A 22232-nucleotide genomic window follows, 5' to 3' on the forward strand; every position below is an offset into this window, starting at 1 on the left:
ATGATCTCGGCTAACTGCAAGCTCCGCCTCCCGAGTTCATGCCATTCTCTTGCTACAGCCTCCCAAGTAGCTGGGACGACAGGCACTTGCCACCACACCTGGCTAATTTTTTTGTATTTGTAGTAGAGACGGGGTTTCGCCGTGTTAGCTAGGATGGTCTCGGTCTCCTGACCTCGTGATTTGCCCGCCTCAGCCTCCCAAAGTGCTGGGATTACAGGCGTGAGCCACTGTGCCTGGCCAATATGTTGATTTTAACCTAAAATTTTCTTAAGGCCTCAATTGCAAATGCTTTAATTGCCAATGGTTCATAAACACATGTGTGAATTAGAAGCAAGTAATATCCTCTGTTTTGATGCTCTCAAAAAATGTGATTATACTTAATCAAAAGTAATTCAAACCACAGCCCAGGCAATACATATTAGATCATGTCTTCTTGGTTTAATTCTTAGCAATAATTTTAATTGCTGCCTTTTTAAGTAGGTATGCTCCTTAAATTATAATCCTGTAGTTATAAGGTTAAAACTATTTTAAAGTCTCAAATGTTTTTAGGTTTCAATCACTCTTCGTATTATTCCAACAAACATTTTCATTAACTGGAATATATGCAGTATCATCTTTAGCCCCCACTGTATGATATTTTTAAAGTTTTATTAGCAGAGTAGTCATTTCATTATGAAAATGTAACCAAGCTAAATATATACTCAATTTTTTAGAAAACTAGATTTACTGTAGGTCTGTAAAGGCTCTCATAGTTAAGTAATGAATTTCACACTTTCCTTTTATACCATATCATGTCAAGCAGATATATGAAATCCTTGACAAAAGGCATTTAAAACAATTCTATGCTTTATATGTCAAGTGGAAAAGGAATATTTTTTCTACAGTGACAGAGCAGACTTGACACGTACACAATCATGTACAACCAAGCGTTCGCACATGCTCTTACAACGTGGAGCAACCCGGCCGAGGGGCAAGCAACCTTCCAGCGAAGAGTCTCATCAAAGGTGCGGAATCCCGTTCCAGACCAGGCGATGGTCAGTCTGAGGGTTCGTTCCGACATCCAAGCTTTAAAAAGTACCTCGAAGATGATACAGGTGTCCTAGGCAATAAACTTCCCAAAAAGAATGGAGAACAATCCCAAGGCCAATTACACCTTTTTCATTCAGAAATCCAGGCTAGTTTGATTTAGAGTCATACATAAATGAACGGCTATTTCTCAATAATTGTTTGATTTTTTTCAGCCTCTTTATTTTTAATCTACATCTCTTAGGTAAAATTCATCAATTTAACCACATTTACTTATTTTGAGTTTTTCTATTGGTCCATGTTTCCTTTAAACACAATTTTGAATGTTTTTTTTAAAGTAACCATTTGATTTTGAAATAAATTTACAGAAAACGTGGAAGAACTATGCTAATACGCTGTATCACCCCTGAATACTTCAATGTGCATTTCCTACAACAAAGATGATCTCCTATATAACCATAATATGATCATCGCAGTCATCATGGATAAAGTTCCAATATTGCATTTGCAAATCTTGTTCAAGTTTCACCAATTCCCAATCATGTCCTTTATAACACAAGCATTTAATACAGAATAGTATTTAGTTGCCTTTGTTTCCTTAGTCTCTGTCAATCTGGAATGCCGCCTTCCTCACCCCACTCAACCTCTGACAACTTGCTATAGGTCACCACCAGTGCTGTCTCCTGTCTCTCCAGGTCCCCAACCTTGCTATGCTGTGGATGCTCATCTTACCCTGCTGGTTTCTGAATGCTCCACCATGGCCCTGGGTCTCCCCACTACCCAGCATGGATGCCTAAGCTGAACTGAAAGACTTTGGACTCAACTGTTCAAAAAGAGAAGGGGAGAGGAAGAGGAAGAGGAAGCAGAATACCAAGTAATTTGATTTTTTTTTTTTCATGATCGAACCAATGTCTTGGAATTGATTATCATTTCCACGGGCTACTTATGCTCCGTAATGTTTGCATAGAGATTGGTGAAAATGAATAAAGGCATCTGAACTCCATTTTTTTTTTTTGAAACAGAGTCTCACTCTGTCACCCAAGCTGGAGTGCAGTGGCATGATCTCGGCTCACTGCAACGTCCGCCTCTGAGGTTCAAGCAATTCTCCTGCTTCAGCCTCCCAAGTAGCTGAGATTACAGATTTCAAACTCCTGACCTCAAGTGATCCACCTGCCTCGGCCTCCTAAAGTGCTAGGATTACAGACGTGAGCCACTGTGCTCAGCCTGAACTCCATTTTTTATAGAGTACCATTTGACACTAAAATTAAGAGTCTGTTACTTATCTGCAGAATTTCTTTTTAAATGGTATTACTAAAAGGTCCAAAATGAAACATCTGCAAAAATAATTACTCCTATACTCTGTGAGATATCTTTCCTGATGCATTTCACATCATAAGTGAGTTTCCTAACTAACCCACACACACTGTATAGTAGACTTACCCTTCTTTCCCCAGGCTGGCTGGCAAACTTGAAAAACCTAACCACTTAGGGGGAAAAAACTGAGGCAATTAAAAGTAAAAGTGTTTTAGGCTAAGTAATGAATTTAAATTAACCCACTGAAAAGTTACATCAAAGGCTATTATTCAGCATTTTACCAATTACAGAAATTTCTGCAAAATCTGTCCAGCCATTTGTTTGTGTATCCCTGGGATCAGTGCCCAGAGTTCAATCATTCTCTTGATTCTTCCTCTTATTTTCAGGGACTCGATGAGAGCAATAAGTGACCTTTCACTCACTCTCAGGCAGGGAGAAAAATTGATTGAGTCGGAAAAGAACCCTTAGATAAATTGTGGTTAATCCAACTCTTATTATGAGGCACAAATATGGATTAAGCTACAATGGAAGTCAGATTCTCCCCACACCCCTTCTCCCACACAACAATGTCTTCGTGTTCAGAAAGAAACGGCAAAGTCACAAGGATGATTTTAACATGAAGAGATGTGTTCAAGTCTTTGTTCCCATCCTTTGGTGAAGGATAAACAGATAAAAACAACATAAAGAAAATGCAAGAATCTAGGGTCTGTCCTCAGAATTTTATACCCACTTCCACTGAAAAGTTCACTGGAAAAACAGGTGACACATTTATTGCTTTTATATTAACAGTAACTATCATAAAATGCAAAGAATGCAGTCCTTTCTGGATATTGTATCTCAAAAAGATGAAGCGTATGCAGGATGATTCAAAATAGTCTAAACAAACAAAGAGCAAGTCTACAGGCACAGAAGTTAGGAAAACAGTTCCCCTCACACAGAATCCTCCTAACAAAGTTTTCCCATGTATTGTCGGGTCAAATAACATTCAGATAAACTGCACATAATCCCTAAAATGCCAAATGTTTAGAGAATTTTTTGTTTTGTTTTTGAGACGGAGTTTTGCATTTTGCTCTTGTTGCCCAGGCTGGAGTGCTATGGCGCCATCTGGGCTCACTGCAACCTCCACCTCCCAGGTTCAAGCAATTCTCCTGCCTCAGCCTACTGAGTAGCTGTGATTACAGGGGCCTGCCACCACGCCTGGCTAATTTTTTGTATTTTTAGTAGAGACAGGGTTTCACCATGTTGGCCAAGCTAGTCTCGAACTCCTGACCTCAGGTGATCCACCCACCTTGGCCTCCCAAAGTGCTGGGATTACAGACATGAGCCACTGCACCCGGCCTAGAGAGCTCTTCTCATAAAGAGCCATTTCATGCCATCATCAACAGGCTGCCTTGGTGGGTGGCCAATGTGCTTCTGGAAAACCAGCTGTGAATAATGTGAGCAACTCATGGTGTCTACATGAGAAGGAAACTTTTCAATGTCCTTATTGACTTTCTTCTTAGTATTCAAGGTGGTCCCATTATTATAGTTACATAGTTTTATCTGGAAGAATTACTTGATCTAAAAGGTAATTTAAAATTAGTAAAATTTATTAGATATGAGGATATTAAGTTTCATCAATGAAAGAAGACTGAAAACACCCACAAAACTAGTATTGAAATTCTAAGTGTTACTCAGCGACTGGCGAGAGCCCCGTCTGGTGCTAAGTCCATTTGGAACATCTGTCCCTGCCCTCCCCTCCTCCAAGAAGAATGTTCACTGTAAACGAGAAGAGCTTAATTTCTATGGGCTTTGTAATCCTTCCACTGGATTCCAAGCAAAATGACTATCAATACAACTAATCCTGAGAATAAAAAATAATCACAACTATGCAATAAAAACAGGAAAGGTGGTGCCAGGGTCTCACTCAGATTTCATTGCTTTGCTTTTCTCCAGGAAGGTCTTTTTGAAGCCCTGTTTATTCAATAGTAAGAGTGACCTCTAGTGACTTATCTTGTTGTTGTACTTTGTCAGTTGATTGGTGAATTACTCTAGCATGCCTTTCTATAAGTAATTCAATTTATGTATTTATTTAAGTCAAACAGCAGTTTCCATTACAAGACCCAAGGATTTTGACTTGATGTAAGTAACCACGTTTTATTAACAAAGCCTTCTCACAAAAGCAGATTAAAGTTGAATCTGAAACACGGTACAGCATCTGAGCAAAGGAGTCCAGAGCTCATTTTTGAGAGGGGCACACCAAGTGTAGGATTAACTGAGGCACAGCTGAATCGTGATGCCAAGTGAGTGCATGAACCCATGTGTGTGCCCTGTGTGTGAAGAACCCAGGCTTGAGCCCGCGGGTAGAACAGCACTGAGCTATGGCAAACTTTTCATGACAGCTTAGGAGAACTGCTGAAAGCTACCCTTGGTTATTCTGCAGTAATCTAAATTTCCAAACATGGCTACTAACATTTATTGGAACTTATTTCAAAAGAGATTTTCGTAGGAAGGGGCTGAGGCTGAGAGCGGGGAGATGCCACTGAAAGAAAAATAAAAGTGATTTTGGCTGAAAGAGGAAGACATTTTTAAAATTCTAATCTCATGGTTCGATTAATCAGGAAAGAAAAACAACTCCCTGATAGAGATTTACTCCAAAAAAAAAAAAAAGTGTAATGTTGTGTAAACATTTTTATGTGTGATAAAATATGGGTACATTATGTTTTGCTCAACTGTCTGGAATATCATCATTAAATTAGAATCATAGCCCATTCTAGAAATAAAGGCTTCCTAGGTGTTTTACAAATTAAGGAACATAAAAAGGGAACTCAATGACAAATTAAATAATGTAAAATATTAGCATCCAGAGAGGAATAATTTTCAAATCACCTAAATGACTGGCTGAGTTTTATCTTTAAGAACTTTCTACCATGAGAAACCAAGCCCCTGGCAGGGGTGTCCAAGTGTTATTCCCTTAGTAGTTAAGGCAGGTTATTAATTTGTGGTTCTTAAATTTAGTTTCGCTCTGTCCCTATAGTGCATGGAAGTTAATTAGCATCTTAACTCTGAAGCTGCCAAGGTTTGCAAAACTGTAAGCTGCTAACATCTAAGTTGATGCAGTATCATGTATCGTCCGCCAGTTTTTTTTCCTGTTCGACTTAATTCCTACAACATATTACAATCCTAAGAAGGATTAAATGACAGCATTTGCAGGCTAATCTCTTACTAATATGTTCTTTTCAGGTTTTACAAAAACGTCCACTCTCTCAGTCAACATTCAAGTATATAGATTAAAAAGTCAAAATGAGAGGTGGCAGCATGCTGACAGCCCTCGCAGCCCTCGCTCGCTCTCCGCGCCTCCGCAGCCTCGGTGCCCACTCTGGCTTCGCTTAAGGAGCCCTTCAGCCCGCCGCTGCACTGTGGGAGCCCCTCTCTAGGCTGGCCAAAGTCGGCTCCCTGTTTGCGGGGAGGTGTGGAGGGAGAGGCCCTGCGGGAACCGGGGCTGCACCCAGCGAGAGTTCAGGGTGGGCGTGGACTCCGCGGGGGTGGAGCAGCCTGGGGCCACCTGCGACAGGCAGTGAGGGAGTTAGCACCGGGGCGAGCAGCTGAGGAGGGTGTGCCCTGGCCCCCAGCAGTGCGGGCCACCTGCGCTGCGCTCAAATTCTAGCCAGGCCTCAGCTTCCGCCCCACGGGGCAGGGCTGGGACCTGCAGCCCGCCATGCTCCAGCCTCCCGCCCTCCGCCATGGGCTCCTGCCTGGCCCAAGCCTCCCCTAGGAGTGCCGCCCCCCTCTCCAGCACCCAGTCCCATCAACCGCCCAAGGACTGAGAAGTGTGGGCGCACTGCCCCGTACAGGCAGGCAGCTCCGCCTGCAGCCCCAGTGCCGGATCCACAAGATGAAGCCAGCTGGGCTCCTGAGTCTAGTGGGGACTTGGAGAAACTTTATGTCTAGCTAAGGGATTGTAAATACACCAATCACCACTCTGTGTCTAGCTCAAGGTTTGTAAACACACCTATCAGCACCCTGTGTCTAGCTCAAGGTTTGTAAATGCACCAATCACTGCTCTGTAGCTAGCTCGTCTGGTGGGGACTTAGAGAACTTCTCTGTCTAGCACTGTGTTTAGCTAAAGGATTGTAAACACACCAATCAGCACTGTTAAAATGGACCAATCAGCAGGATGTAGGTGGGAGGGGGTCAGATAAGGGAATAAAAGCAGGCTGCCCCAGCCAGCAGTGGCAACCTGCTCAGGTTCCCTTCTATCTGGTGGAAGCATTTTTTTTTCTTTTGCTCTTTATAATAAATCTTGCTGTTGCATTTTTTTGTGGGTCCATGCTGCTTTCATGAGTTGTCACACACTGTGAAGGTCTGCAACTTCACTGCTGCAGCCAGCAAGACCATGAACCCACCAGAAAGAACAAATAACTCTCCAGATGTGCTAGCTTAAGAGCTGTAACACTCACTGTGAAGTTCTGCAGTTTCACTCCTTAAGTCAGTAAGACCATGAACCCACCAGAAAGAAAAAACTGCAGACACATCTGAAGGTACAAACTCTAGACACACCACCTTGGAAAACAGTAGTAACACTCCCCCTGAGGGTCTGCGGGTTCATTCTTGAAGTCAGCAGGACCAAGAACTCACCAATTCCGGACACAAAAACATACATGGTATATCTTAAACTCCCCTAGAAGAGGAAAGTGTATTGTAAACAAAACCTTCATTTTTGGGTTGCGATTCAATAGATTTTTTTTTAAGGTTCTTTAACGTTAAGGAACATGTTCTGCGATTCCACTTCCAAATATTACTGATAATAAAAAATAGAGTTTTCCAGATAGTCTAGGGCAAGTTTTAAACCATTTGCTGTACTTACGTGGATTTCCTGCTCCTATGGGGCTCCAAGTCTGAGTGGGGAGAAGGAGCAACACCTTGAGGTGCTACCGAGACCCAGACTACCGAGGCATGCTCACTTCACCCAGGCGCCCTGAGGCCCGGGCATGGCGATGGCCGCTCTGCGACTATGCTGGTCTCACGCCAGTCCCCCTTGCGGCCCCGACGCTGTTCTCTCCCCTCAGGTCTCTTTCACTCTCTTCGTCAGGCACGGGAGAGAACCCCCAGCCTCTCCTCAGCGCTGCAGACCCTCCCGCCAAGCCCCGCCCGGCCCCAGCGGCGTCTCGGAGGTCGGCCCCGCGGACTCAGGCCGCAGCTTTCTGAGCACTCTGGGCCGCGCGGTGCTGCCCCAGGCTCGGAGGCCGCAGGTTGGAGGCTTCCCGGACACTAGGTGTAGGCGGCTGGTGGCCACGCGAGTCAAGAGGCGAGCGGGACAGGCGCCCCAGCTCCGCCGGCGCTCTCCTCCCGTTACACGGGTACCTCCCTCCGTCCCTCCCTCCCACCGGGCCCCGGCGGCCGCGGTGCACGGACTCGCACCAAAGACCGCGCCGTCAGCCTCCGCCTGCTGGGGGAGAACGCCGGGCTTTATCACTCAGCTAGTCACTGAGCGCAGTGTCCGCACCCAGGAAAATCCTGTCCTGTTTGATTTCGAATAGGGAAGATGGAGCAGAACTAACTGTCCTGCGTGTACTCGGGCAGACGCGCGCACTCTTTGATTTTGCCAGGAATTCTGTCTTGCGGAGAACCAAGCTGGGAAACCGGGCCAGGTACAAGGCGAGGCCAGTGAGCCCGGGTTGTGCGAGTGCAAGCGTTTGTTTAAAGTTGATGTTTTCTCTATCGTGGGTTTTTTGTTTGTTTGTTTTTTGCTATTACATTCAATTTTAAAACTATTTCATTCAAGATTAGTGTTACTTAACAGTTGCACCTGAGACTAGTGCGTTAGTCCCTTCACTCTAGTCCTGGCCTTGGTGGAAGTCTAAAATTTATATTTTATTCCAGTTTTCTGTCCAAAGGAGCAACCCCTGCAAGCGTAGGATGAGAAGCTCAATCCAGCAGCGGCTAACACTGCACTCCTTGCGCGCCTGCTGTGTGCTGGAGAGGAGGAGGAGAGAAGGGGAGGAGGAGAGAAGGGGAGGCGGAGAGGAGGGGAGGAGGAGACGAGGGGAGGAGGAGAGAAGGGGAGGAGGAGAGGAGGGGAGGAGGAGACGAGGGGGGAGGAGGAGACGAGGGGAGGAGGAGAGAGAGGGGAGGAGGAGAGGAGGGGAGGAGGAGACGAGGGGGAGGAGGAGACGAGGGGAGGGGAGGGGGGAGGGGACGGGGGAGGGGGAAGGGGACGGGGGAGGTAGTGGGGGAGGGGAAGAGGAGAGAGGGGAGGGGAGGAGGAGAGGAGGAGGGGAGGCAGAGGGAGGGTTGTGGGGGTCTTTCTCTTTCTCTTTTCCTCTGCTTCTAAAATTCACAGTATCGGCAAAGATTGACAAACTCACATTACCACCACCGCAAGGTTCCAAAAAAAAAAAGTTACTAAGTTTTTTAGATGATATCTCAAAGAAATAGCTTATTAATCTTCCCTTTGGAAAGACAGCTTTGAAAAGCTTTTTCTTCATTAAAATGAATTCAAATGTAATAGAAGAAGAATCTTACAAAGTCATTCTTGAATTATTAATTGGGTTCACTTAAACTACTTTTGCACAAGAACTCTGTAAATAGCACCTCTTTTATTACAGAAAAAATTATAAATCTAAAGTTTTGATTGACAGATCAGCTGCCTTCAGTGAGATAGAAAATGGAAATCATTTTCTAAATTGAATCTAGAGTAAAACAACAAATGTCAATCTGTCATTGTACCAATCTATCAGGTATCAGAAGGAGTCTTGAAAAATGTGAACTTGGGCGGGTGCAGTGGTTCACGCCTGTAATCCCAGCACTTTGGGAGGCCAAGGCGGGCGGATCACAAGGTCAGGCGCTCCAGACCATCCTGGCCAACATGGTGAAACCCCGTCTCTACTAAAATACAAAAAATTAGCCGGGCATGGTGACGCGTGCCCATAGTCCCAGTTACTTTGGAGGCTGAGGCAGGAGAATCGCTTGAACCCGGGAGGCAGAGGTTGCAGTGAGCAGACATCGTGCCACTGCACTCCAGCCTGGCGACAGAGCAAGACTCTGTCTCAAGAAAAAAAAAAAAGTGAACTTGAGTGTTCAGAGTGTTAGGCTTAGTGGAGAAAGGCTGAGAAACTTCTATGGTGGTAGACATTTGCAATTTAAAAAAAAAAAACTGGCTTCATTAAACTGTAAAATCACTAGTGTAATAAGGGTGAATGCATTTTTTACAACATTGGAGGAATATGTTTATGAATATGATTCCCAATGCATGAAATATGTTTTACACACTTATAGCTACACTCAAAATTTGTCCCAAATTGTTCATGTCTACTAAATGTATACACTATTTTACATGGTTAAAGCAATAAGCATCAGCATTTTCTTCTAAGACAGGAAGCTGTAATTGTTGTTTTGATTCCCCTGCTTTTGACTTAAAACTTATTTAGGTTTATTCTACTTAGGTTTTTTAGTTAGGGGACTTGAAGTCCTTAGACATAAATGTGTGTCTTGAAATGCATTATATGTGGCTATAACTGCTGCTACATGGTAAAATTATTATTTAAATCAGCATAGGCACTTGCTGTGGTGATAATGCTGGCAATGAAGACTAAGAGTAGTGAGGCTACTTAGTCTCTTTGTAGACTAAGAGTAGTGAGGCTCTAGAAATTACTTTGTCTAGTAGAGAAGCATCCTTCACAATCATCACACACTACGCATTTACTGGACAAATGAAGGCATAAATTTGAGGTGGCTGATGTAACTGGAACACTGGATGTCCTAGAAAAATATTAAATATCACAGATATAAATGTTTTATATGTTGCTGCTTTATTTCCTTTCTTCCCTACTTTCCATGGTAATGTGATTTAAACTTTGAAACTTCTTACTTCTGTTTAACCTTAACATGGATAATAAATACAATTATATTTTTTATTTCAATCTGGATAATGGTTGCATGATTCAACCAGAATAAGAAGGGAATAAGATCTACTTTGTAGGCCGGGCGCGGTGGCTCAAGCCTGTAATCCCAGCACTTTGGGAGGCCGAGATGGGCGGATCACGAGGTCAGGAGATCGAGACCATCCTGGCTAACACGGTGAAACCCCGTCTCTACTAAAAAATACAAAAAACTAGCCGGGCGAGGTGGCGGGCGCCTGTAGTCGCAGCTACTCGGGAGGCTGAGGCAGGAGAATGGCCTGAACCCGGGAGGCGGAGCTTGCAGTGAGCCGAGATCGCACCACTGCACTCCAGCCTGGGTGACGGAGCCAGACTCCGTCTCAAAAAAAAAAAAAAAAAGATCTACTTTGTAATAGCACATATTTAGGAAGTGAGTATATTTATATTGGAACAAATGATGATACTGAGGTGGGTTTGATGACTAGCTTCTGGATTATAAGAATGTAAATGTTTGTTAAGATAGACTCTTTTGAAATTTGTTCTTGAATATTTTGAATTACAAAATAAACATTTTAAAAAGAATTGTATAAAGATAATGTTAATAATTGCCACTACCGTCACCCCAACCCCACTAAGGTAACCAATGATACGTAACAGGCTGACAGGCTGGTATGTGTCCTTGTGTATCCTTGTTTTGGCTCTTCGTCTTTTTTTTTTTTTTTTTTTTTTTTTGAGACAGAGTCTCGCTCTGTCACCTAGACTGGAGTGCAGTGGCGTGATCTTGGCTCACTGCAACCTCTGCCTCCCAAGTTCAAGCAATTCTTGTGCCTCAGCCCCCTGAGAAACTGGGACAACAGGTGAGTAAGACCACACCCGGCTAAGTTTTTGTATATTTGGTAGAGACAGGATTTTTCCATGTTGCCCAGGCTGGTCTTGAACTTCCTGAGCTCCACCCGCCTTGGCCTCCCAAAGTGTTGAGATTACAGGCGTGAGCCATCACATCTGGCCTTGGCTCTTCTTATAGATAAACATATACAACCTGTACATGGAGTTGTGCTTATTTTGTTTCAATAAGGTTTTATCTTGTACTTTATACTCTCATCCTGCAATTTTCTCTCTTTATAGTATACCATGTGCATTCCAGTCTAAGCTAGAATTTTAGTTTTCAGTTCTATAAAATAGAGTGAGAATACAAAAATATAACCACATTTGCCTGCCAATCTAATAGCACTTTAATTCCTAAATAGATCTACTTTCACAAATATGCTACTTCTCAAATAATTATTTTTCTTATGATATTTTTCTAAGCAATGCAATGTGATATTAATCAGATTTTTGAAAACACTACTGCATTAGTCAAGGTCCAGAAAGAAAGCATGATTCGCTCAGATAGTTTAAAGGAACAGGCTGTAAAGAAAAGTGAAGAGATCCCCTAGTGACATTGTGGCACCCAAAGACAAGCAATAGCAGAAAGCCTTTGCCACCGGCAGCAGAGGGGCAGGGGGAGGAAAGGTTGTTGCCAGATCCCCAGAAAGCAGCAGCCGAGGAACAGAAAGGTCTGCAGGAGCTGTAGTCATAGAAGTAAAACAAGTTGTTGTCAGAGCCTGGAAACAGGAGTGAGTAGGGAAGAAGCTTTTTGAGCTCTGATTTCTGAAACCTTCCTTTGTCTGTGGGTGTCTCTCATTAGCCAAAACCAACTGGAAGTCATCTGGGAGGGGAGCAGGGTGACACTCGGGCAGGAAGGGTGACACTGGGGCTGGAAGGGTAGAGGGTGGTTCTGAGGACCTCCACAAAGAATGGCCGGCACATCCTAGAACATTAACACTTACCAAATTAAAAAAAAAAAGTTTATTTTGTTTTGTGCATTCATGTTCTTTAATAAATGATTTACAAAGTAAGGCTTAGAATAGAAATCTAAAGCTTTTATTTTTTAAATTATGAACTGAAGTAATCATACTTGCTAGAAATTAAACCAGAGCTTTGAAGTCAAATAGGTTACTCTTTCTTCTATTTATATTAACAGGGAAGATTAATTGTGCTGAATATCATAATTTTGAATGGAGCTTTGTATTAACTTCAACATCAGCAAATCACTAGAGTCTACTTACCTTTCCTTATTTTTCACAGAAATAGAAAGATTGATGTTCTCATAGAGCAAAAACAATGAGGTCTCACTTCTTGTGGCCTTCTGACATCCCTCAATATTTTAGGAAAACAATTCTCACATTTCAGGGCCAGTTGAGAATTAAGTTGAGCTCAGATACAAAGGGAAATATTCTTTATAAAAACATTATAAATTTTGTTTGTGAAATCAATAAGCTAGCCTAAAATCTTATCCTTGCAAACTACAGTAGGTTAAAAAAAAAAGTGAATAAATGGTAAGTAAGCTGACATTTTCTTTCCAGTTTCTTATCACTGGCTAATTGCGAAGAATTGAAAAGTTAAAAGAGGAGAAAATTATAATCAATGGCTATTCATTAAAAAATTGCTTAACTTTTATTGAAATTGATTCCATAGAGAGCCTCTGATTACATATTTGATAGGAAACATTAACACTAATACATAAAATATCATATGTGTTCATGTATGAAAGAAAGCATTCTCCCAAATGTTTTCATTTATAGAAAAAGATAAGTCTCACCCTAAATCTATGTTAAACTTAAAGAAAGAACAGGTAGTCACAGTTAGAATGTGATTTTAGGGACTAGGAAATCTACCCCAGACTTCAGCAAATCAATGTTCTACCATTGAAGTGTGCCAATATTTAGTATGACATCCCTTACAGATTTCAGATCTTTTCCTGAAAGCAAACTTTAATATAGCAGAAGTCATCTGGATTTGGGCTGGAAATGGGGAGAATGAGAGGAGGCAAATACCGTAAGGGGTGGAGTGTAGGGGTAGGAGAGAGTAAAGGCATTAGTTAAATGTCAGAAGTGAATTTATTCACTTTGTAGTTTTATCTAAAGTGAAAACCGATCCTTGCTTGAATGGATTGCTAGAGAATGCCTCTCTCATGGGGCAAGGATAAAGCTATAGTTTTAAAACTTCAAGCTTAAAATAATGGGACTCTGTGTTTGGGGCATCTTTTTAACTCAGCTAATCTAAGGATATGAGAAAATACTGTTCCTATTTAAGGAGCAAAAACTGGTAGATACGTGTTTGGGAGGATTTTTAGATTTGCCAGCATTTGTGTTTCAGAACACTACACAGCCTCATGGCAAGCCTGAATTTCTGAATACAATGAAGCAGAGATTGTTTTGCCTTGAGTAGATCCAGTTCCTGAAGTCCCGGGGAACAGCGTGCTTCATGCCTGCCAGCAGATGAGCTTCAAAGTGCCTTAAGGAAGCACTTTGACCAGAAGGTAGATAACTCTTATTATAGAAGGAGAAGGAGTGTGTAATTCATCTCCTACTGGTAAGAGTAGTTATTGCTTTTGTAAACACCGTAAATGTGCAATCTGGAAGCTAGAAACAAGTACGCAGTCTTTTTTACATATGTAGTGAAACTGCTACACTTTCTGCAGTGGCAAATCTAAGCAGAGATTGTAAATCTAAGCAGAGCGGTATCCGGGTTGTGGTAGTCTACACTGAGTATGCCTACATGATGGTAGAGAAAAACAATGAAGATTACATGCAGGATAGCTCCCTAAGAATATCAGATAAGAACTTCTGCAGAACAACTTGTTATCCATCTTCTGGTCCAAATTTTCAAAGAAACTGGTGCCGGGTATAAGGATACAAAAAATGAGGGAGAGAGAAAGGGAGAAAACAGCCGGGTATAAGGATACAAAAAATGAGAGAGAGAAAGGGAGAAAACAAGCAAACAAAAATGACCCTGAAGTGATAACATACTTGGTTGCACTTGATATTTCAGAAAGTCTGTGACTCAGGGAAATGAGATGGTCTGGAGGGAGACTTTAGAGACAATAGCAAGACACTAAAGTTCTCTCAAAACCTTGAATCCCATTTTTTTATGATAAACAGAATTATATCTTTTTTGATTAGCTTGTGAAAATTATTTGAGAATAATTTATGAAAAGTTCCCACTGCTATAATGTAGAGTTCAATAAATTATTCGTATTTTATTTTCATTAATTAAAATAAACCCAAATCCTATTAAGAACTTTTTCAAAGACTGATAACCATGACTACAAAATGCTTTGTTGTCACATTTCTTTTTCATTCCATAAATTAAATAGACTCTTCTTTGTCTCTAAAGGCTATTTAAACATGTTTCCCAGGAAAGGCTGTGGTTAAATGTTGGCATTTTGTCCTTATGTTCCTATAGTTTCCTGTTGTAGCAGTATAGAATGCAGTATAGAATGAAATTATGCCAGAAGAATTTCCACATAAATACTGAATAAAGTGGACTCTTCATAGTTCAAAGAGTTTTGTGCCAATATGTTTATTCTCTTAAGCGATCAATGTAAATTTATGACAGTTTAATATTCTCTCATAAACACCTAAGTGTACTTACCGTTAAATATAGATTCACAATCATGTTAGGACTGCTATTTTTTTTATTTTTAATTTTTTTTTTTTGAAACGTAGTCTCACTCCCTCACCCAGGCTGGAGTGCAGTGGCCCATCTCCGCTCACTGCAAGCTCCGCCTCCCGGGTTCACACCATTCTCCTGCGTCCAGCTTCCCAAGTGGCTGGGACCACAGGTGCCTGCCACCTCGCCCGCTAATTTTTTGTACTTTTAGTAGACTGGGTTTCACCGTAGCTAGGATGGTCTCGATCTCCTGACCTCGTGATCCCTCCGCCTCGGCCTCCCAAAGTGCTGGGATTACAGGTGTGAGCCACCGTGCCCAGCCGATTTGTTCTTTTTTTTTTTTTTTTTTTTTTGAGACGGAGTCTCGCCCTGTAGCCCAGGCTGGAGTGCAGTGGCCGGATCTCGGCTCACTGCAAGCTCCACCTCCCGGGTTTACGCCATTCTCCTGCCTCAGCCTCCCGAGTAGCTGGGATTACAGGCGCCGCCACCACGCCCGGCTAATTTTTTTGTATTTTTAGTAGAGACGGGGTTTCACAATGTTAGCCAGAATGGTCTCAATCTGCTGACCTCGTGATCCGCCCACCTGGGCCTCCCAAAGTGCTGGGATTATAGGCATGAGCCACCGCGCCTGGCCTGGAGGTTCTTAATAGAGTCTCAGTGTGAGTCTCTGGTTAGAGTGCCTTCCAATCTAAATAGATTTTGTGAGCCTCCTTTCTTTGCTTACAACAGCAGCTTGCCTGGCGTCAGTTATGGACTCTTCTTTCTCTCAGCCTCGTTTCAGGGTCCTCTGCCTCTTAGAGCTGCTGCTGTAGCTTGGCTAGAGACCCGCTGCTGTTGCATCATGGAAAAGTGTCACACACGTGCATATGTGAAAGAATAAGCAGAGCTTCATGTTGTGTTTTAGTTTTTGAAAAAGTCAGAAGTACTTTCACTTGATTTAAGCTTGTAAAGACATAGGAGGGAGGCAACTGATAATCACTGTTGCAAAAAGCAAACATCAAAAATCACGTTAACATGTTGAAGTGTTGTGGAGCACAAACCTAGCTTTATTGCATCAAGTATTCGTGAGAGTTTTTCTATATGCTTTGTTATGCTTTGTTTCAGACAGGCCTCATTCTCTGTGTTTTTTTTTTAAACACACTCATTTTTTCCTTTGGCCTGTTTGGATCATTATCACATCTTATGTTTTAAAACTAGCAAAATATGTGTAAGTCATGAAGACAGTGTAAGAAATAACAAAATGAACACTGATGTACACATTACCTGCCTAAGAATCAAAAACTACCCATATTTTTAGAGTCCTTAACACTGTCCTGTTAATTAGTCCCATTTCTTATCTTTATAATTTTGCCAAAATAAATGCATTAGTAAAGGACAGTGAACATTATTGTTTTACATATTTTTCAGTTTCAACAAATGGAATCACATTGAATATATTTTTCTGAAATTGCTTTTTGGTTCAATATTAAATTCGTAACATTCATTCTTATGATATGTTCATCTGTACTTTCTGTGCATTCATTTAGAGTATTCCATCACAGGATAATACTATAATGAGCATTTCATTTTATTAGATTGAGGTTATTATCCATTTTTTTTTTTCTATTACAAAAAGTAGGTGTCCTTTTCTTGTATGAGTCCCCTGGACATAAGAGTAAGATTTTCTCTAAGATATAAACACAACATTCAAATCATTGTATCAAAAGATTTGTACACTGTCAATTTTACTAAGTTAAAATGAACTATTTTCCAATTTACACTCCCATGAGAAGTTAAAGGTTCTTGTAGATCTATATTCTCAATAATACTTAATATTTGCCTGGAACTGACACACTTTTTAATGTTAGTCAATTTGGTTTCTCATTGGAATTCTAATCTGCATATTTTAGAAATACTGAATCAAGAAAAGAATCAAGTAATGAAAAACTATTAATTTAGTAAATAAAAATGCTATAAAGACAATAAAGCAAGAAAACGTAGTCAAAAGTGGAGACAGGCTACTTCATTCTGATAGTCAAAGATGGCCTTGCTGGTCATCTGAGTTGAGAGGTGGCTGGTAAGATGAGATGTTAAGTAGCTGTGGAAGGGGCCTGCTGGCACAGGGTATGCTCTAAGGCCCTGAAAACAGGCAAACATTCTTTCCCTGTAAATACCTGAACTAAGTAAAAACAGTCCTGGCTTTGCACATTTTAATATGCATACGTTTAATTAACATAGTTTAGTTAAATAGCACAAGTCTCTCAACAACATGGTTACAATTTCAGTTACCACAATATGCTAACTGTGAGCAATGCCATAAAACACAAACTTTGGTCCTAGCTCTTAATTCCACAGATTCCCATGTAAGTAAATAACAGACAAGCATCATGATCAGTGACTATTAATCTTCTGGGGATGCTGCAACAAAGTACGAAAAACCCTGTCGCTTAAAACAACAGAAATGGGCCGGGCGCGGTGACTCAAGCCTGTAATCCCAGCACTTTGGGAGGCCGAGACGGGCGGATCACGACGTCAGGAGATCGAGACCATCCTGGCTAACACGGTGAAACCCCGTCTCTACTAAAAAATACAAAAAACTAGCCGGGCGAAGTGGCGGGCGCCTGTAGTCCCAGCTACTTGGGAGGCTGAGGCAGGAGAATGGCGTGAACCCGGGAGGCGGAGCTTGCAGTGAGCTGAGATCCGGCCACTGCACTCCAGCCTGGGCGACAGAGCATGACTCCGTCTCAAAAAAAAAAAAAAAAAAAAAAAAAAAAAAAAAAAAAAAAAACAACAACAGAAATGTATTGGCTCCTAGTTCTGGAGGCTGGAAGTCAAAACTCAATGTGTTGGCAGGTTCATGCTCTCTGCTGGCTCTAGGGGAGAATCCTTCTTCCGCTCTCCTTCCTGTTTGGGTTTGCCAGTCATCCTTGGTGTTTTCTGATCTACAGATAGGTCACTCTGTTTTCTCTGTGTGTCTTCACATCATCTTTTTTCTGTGTGTGTCTGGAGCTGTATCCAAATTCTCCTTTACTGTAAGACACCAGTTAGTCTGTTGGATTAGGGCCCACCCTAATGACCTCATTTTAACTTGAGAACCTCTGTAAATATGCTGTTTCCAAATAAGCTCATATTGTTTTGAGATATTGGGCATTAGGATTTCAAACATATCTTTTTTGGGGGGACACAATTCACTTCTTTCAAAGCCTGTCAGTGACTGATCACTGCGCATCTGCTAGTTCGCACACAGCCAGCAAAGTCTGCAATCATCTCGATTCCTTGTCTCCCAGTGAGAAGCCCATGTGACATTTATAAATATGAATAATCAGAAGAAAACATTGGTCAACAACCATTGATGTGCAGCAAAAAAATAAAAAATGTGATAACACTGGAAGTGGAATTCAAATACAATGTAAATGGAATAATAAAATTGGCTCACCACAGGAAATACAGAAGGGGAACTCGGCGCAACGCAGTGTTTTGACATAAATGAGGAACGTAATTGTGATGAAAAAGATGAAGAAGCCCCAGAGGAAGTGATGCCAGCAAAGACAGCCACAAACTTCATATTAAAGGAAGTCTTGTAGATATTTCATGACACTGACAATGTTAGATGCCGTTCCGAAAACAGCACGACAATTCACCAAGGCATAGAAACACTGCTGGCTCCTTATCATAAGCTATACGACAAGAAGGAGGCAAGCACTATTCAAACTGGGCTTGATACACTTCTATAAAGAAATAAAACACTTTAATTGGCTATTGTTTAATGTTTTAAATTACAGTGTAAAAACTAAGTACTGGCCAGGCGCGGTGGCTCACTCCTGTAATCCCAGCACGTTGGGAGGGTGAGACGGGTGGATCACGAGGTCAGATCAAGACCATCCTGGCTAACACGGTGAAACCCTGTCTCTACTAAAAATACAAAAAATTAGCCAGTCATGGTGGTGGGTGCCTGTAGTCCCAGCTACTCAGGAAGCTGAGGCAGGAGAATCGCTTGAACCCGGGAGGCGGAGCTTGCAGTGAGCCAAGATCATGCCACTGCACTCCAGCCTGGGCGACAGAGCGAGATTCCATCTCAAAAAAAAAAAAAGTACTAATTTCACTATGTTTGATTTCCTTACACATTTATAACCAACAGTAAGAGATTTTTAATGTTTTGACCAAAATTTTTAAATGACACAGAACAGTCAATTTTTCACGTGGATTATTTAGGTCAATTTACAGAGATCTTCAGTTTACATAGTGATTTTTTTGGCCCTGCACTGCTGTGCAAAGAGAGGACTGTCTGTGTTCTTAACCAGTAAGAAGGAGGGCAAGAAAGAGGTTCTCAGCCAGATATTGCATACGTAATAAAATGATGGGAGAGGGAACAGCACTTTAGATATGAAATGTACTGTGTGGGGAAGCTATTTGAACAGCAACAACAACAGCAACAAAATAGCTTAATTTAACCCGATAGAGCACACTCAGCCACCTTCTAGATGTCCCTGCTTATTCTTCAACTCTTCTCTTTTGTGGCCCCAAAGAATGATTCCCTTTCTGGAGTGAAAAATAACCATTGCTTTCTTTGCCTGGAACTTTAAACTGAGTTGTGCTGTATCATCCCAACCTGATCAGTTCTCTCTTTTCTGTTAATCAGTGAGGTCCAAAGGAGCCAAAGACGAATCTCTCCTGTTTTTCTTAGAAACAGAACGATGTTGCAGCTGTAACCACAGGCTGCTTTTAATCCTGAAAGTCAGCTTGATAATGAAATTCAGTGATTAATTTCTGTCTTCTAATCAATGAGTAGACACATCAATTTATAGTACGTTAGAAAGCCTCAATTCCACTGAAACAAAAACCAAGAGGCTTTGCGAATGTTGGAGTGTGCTAAAGGAAAAGCATGGACTGATGTTTGGGGAGAGGTTGGTCAATGTGATGAGGCCATCTGCGTTTGTTAATAGTGCTTATCAAAGTTAGGCTCTTACGCAGAGACAGAGACCAGGAGACAATCCTGTATCCTTCTTGACCATTATAGTTCAAAGAGTTGGCTCCCAAGTCTTTCAGAAAGACATTTCCATATTGTAGGAGATTTAAAGGGTCAGATAAAAGGTTTATAACTGCAGGTTTTCTTTTCTTTTTTTTTTTCCAGATGGAATCTCACCCTTTTGCCAGGCTGGAGTGCAATGGTGCGATCTCTGCTCACCGCAACCTCTGCCTCCTGGGTTCAAGCGATTCTCCTGCCTCAGCCTCCCGAGTAGCTGGGACTACATGTGTTTGCCACCATGCCCAGATAATTTTTATATTTTTAGTAGAGACAGGGTTTCACCATGTTGGCCAAAATGATCTCGATCTCTTGACCTCGTGATCCACCCTCCTCGGCCTCCAAAAGTGCTGGGATAACAGACGTGAGCCACCATGCCCGGTCATTGCCGGTTTTCTAAAGCTAAGGCTCTTAGAAATGGGAGGTCAGGGGCCTATAGTCAGGTTTGGGGTGGGACAAACAGTAAATTCTTTGGGCAGAATTGAATGTTCCCAGGCAGGTGCTTCAGAGGGGGCTGGGGCTTCCTAGGGGCATGGCTCTGAGCTGATAGAGGCTGTGCTGGAATTTGGCCAAGTCTCTTAGTGTATGTATGAGGAGGAGGGGCGTGCAGAAGAAGCTGTTTGTGCCAAGAATTTGCGGTTTTCACAGGTTAAGACAGTGGTGCCTGGGATCATCTGCAAGGTATTAGTCAAATGTTGATTCGATGATTGTTTGCAGGCTTGTCCGAGGGCTTAGGCAGATCTGGACCTGTTGATAATGAAGGTAAACTATCTGAAGGTAGAGAAAGAAAACATAATGTCTCAATAATATCTAAAGTAGGAGTAGGAAAACAGAGATTTAAGGAGGTGAGATCCCTTAAGGCCTCAGAAACAAGTTCACTTCTAGTGCCTGCCTTCAGAGTAAATGGGTCATTAAATTAGTTCTCTGTAACTAACCTAGGAATGATGGTGAAGAAGGGAATAATGAGAGGAAGAACTTTAATAAGAATGCCTGAGAGACAATACTAGGTTAATGGGAGAGAAAGAAATTTCCAAGAAGCTGTCACGGGAAAGGGCTCATGAATAATAATTTAAAAATTAGTTATTAATAATATATTATTAATAAATAAAATTAATAAATAAAAAGAGATCTGCCAACAGCCACACTTACAGCACTAGATGGATTTTAACTAAATTGAAACTTGAGTTTTTAATGAATATTCTACAATCCAAAATTTATTTCAGTTTAATTTTAGCAACAAAACACCATTTCTTTACTTTTTGCAAAAGTAAAAGTAAAATGCTACTTGTACTTTTTAAAGAAAAAAATAACTAGCTGGACGTGGTGGCAGGCGCCTGTAATCCCAGCGACTCGGGAGGCTGAGGCAGGAGAATCGTGGAGGTTGCTGTGAGCCGAGATGGCCCCACTGCACTCCAGCCTGGGTGACAGAGAAAGACTTTGTCTCAATCTTCCTCAGTACTCATATGTAAATTTCTACTTTCTCCTTCAGATTACAACAACTGTCATGCCAAAGCTGTACGCTCTCAGGGAATCGCTGTGGATTTCACTGATGACCACTTGACCAACTATTATAAAGATCAAGGCCAGGGGTTCTCAAACTCTTAACATTTGTGTGCTCATCTCCCCTTCAACCACAGACTCCCCAGAGCTGCCGGGCCACACTTTGTTTTGTTTACTGGAACATAGTTCGAAAGGGATGGAAATTTCCAAGAGGTGTTAAGAGACACATAAAGATTTTAAATATTAAAAAGAAAGAAAGAAAGAAAGAAATGGGCATATGTGAGCTTTGGTCATGAGAAGGCAGGCCTCGCAGCACGTAACTACTCCTTGCAAAGCCCTGTCCAAAGACAGGACCAAACTCTAGCGAGGCTTCCAGCAGCACAAGGGTGTCCCTTGGATGACCCCAGCCCTCCTTAAAATGACTGCCTGAAAAAGCTCACTTGCAAGGAGAATTTACTGTTTGTTTCAGGCAAAACCTGGTGATGGGCAGGTAGAGCCCTGAATCCCCTCTTAGAACCTTAGAAAGCTTGCAATTATAAATGTTTTCTCCACCTTTGAAGTGTAAATCTACACCCAGAATTGTCTCCTCAAAGACCTGAGAGCTGCCTGTTTGAAATGCAAACATTCAGGAAGCTAACTCTTGCTCTTGCTGCCAGTTCCTGAGGGAGGGGAAAGGCCCAGCTTTGTTGAGCACCTTGCTCCAGCTTGCACAGTTGACTCTTCTATTGCCATCAAAATCAACATGTAGAGTTTTTTCAAACCCAATGACAGCCCATTACAATGGAGGCCATAGCAATGGAGGTCTGTAAATGCAAACAGATGGTGGGACAGTTTCCTGATAACAGCCAACTTTATTCCAAGCATAAGCATGTCATGAAATTATTGGATGGCAGATTATGCTTGAGTTATCTATGGTCTTCCTTTTTCTCCCTGGTCTCATCCCAATAGCTTATAGATCCTTTAAAGGCAAAGGCCAAATATTCAGCTAAGTTAGGCATAGTTTAGATGCCCAATAACAATTTTAGCTATGTGGGAGA

The 22232-nt window shown here is 41.9% G+C and overlaps 1 protein-coding gene across 6 annotated transcripts in view; it reads right to left on the reverse strand.

Annotated features, from left to right (window-relative positions):
* ZNF484 (zinc finger protein 484) overlaps positions 1–7760 on the reverse strand; it is a 133682-nt gene extending 125922 nt beyond the window's left edge. For all 6 annotated transcript variants that reach the window (XM_050761382.1, XM_050761376.1, XM_050761378.1 and 3 more), the window contains exon 1: positions 7187–7760. The gene's annotated coding sequence lies outside the window, so the exon portion shown is untranslated. The remainder of the gene's footprint in view (positions 1–7186) is intronic.
* Between the last annotated feature and the right edge of the window lie 14472 nt (positions 7761–22232).

This window comes from Macaca thibetana, chromosome 15 (assembly GCF_024542745.1).
Source record: "Macaca thibetana thibetana isolate TM-01 chromosome 15, ASM2454274v1, whole genome shotgun sequence".
Lineage (NCBI taxonomy): Eukaryota > Metazoa > Chordata > Mammalia > Primates > Cercopithecidae > Macaca > Macaca thibetana.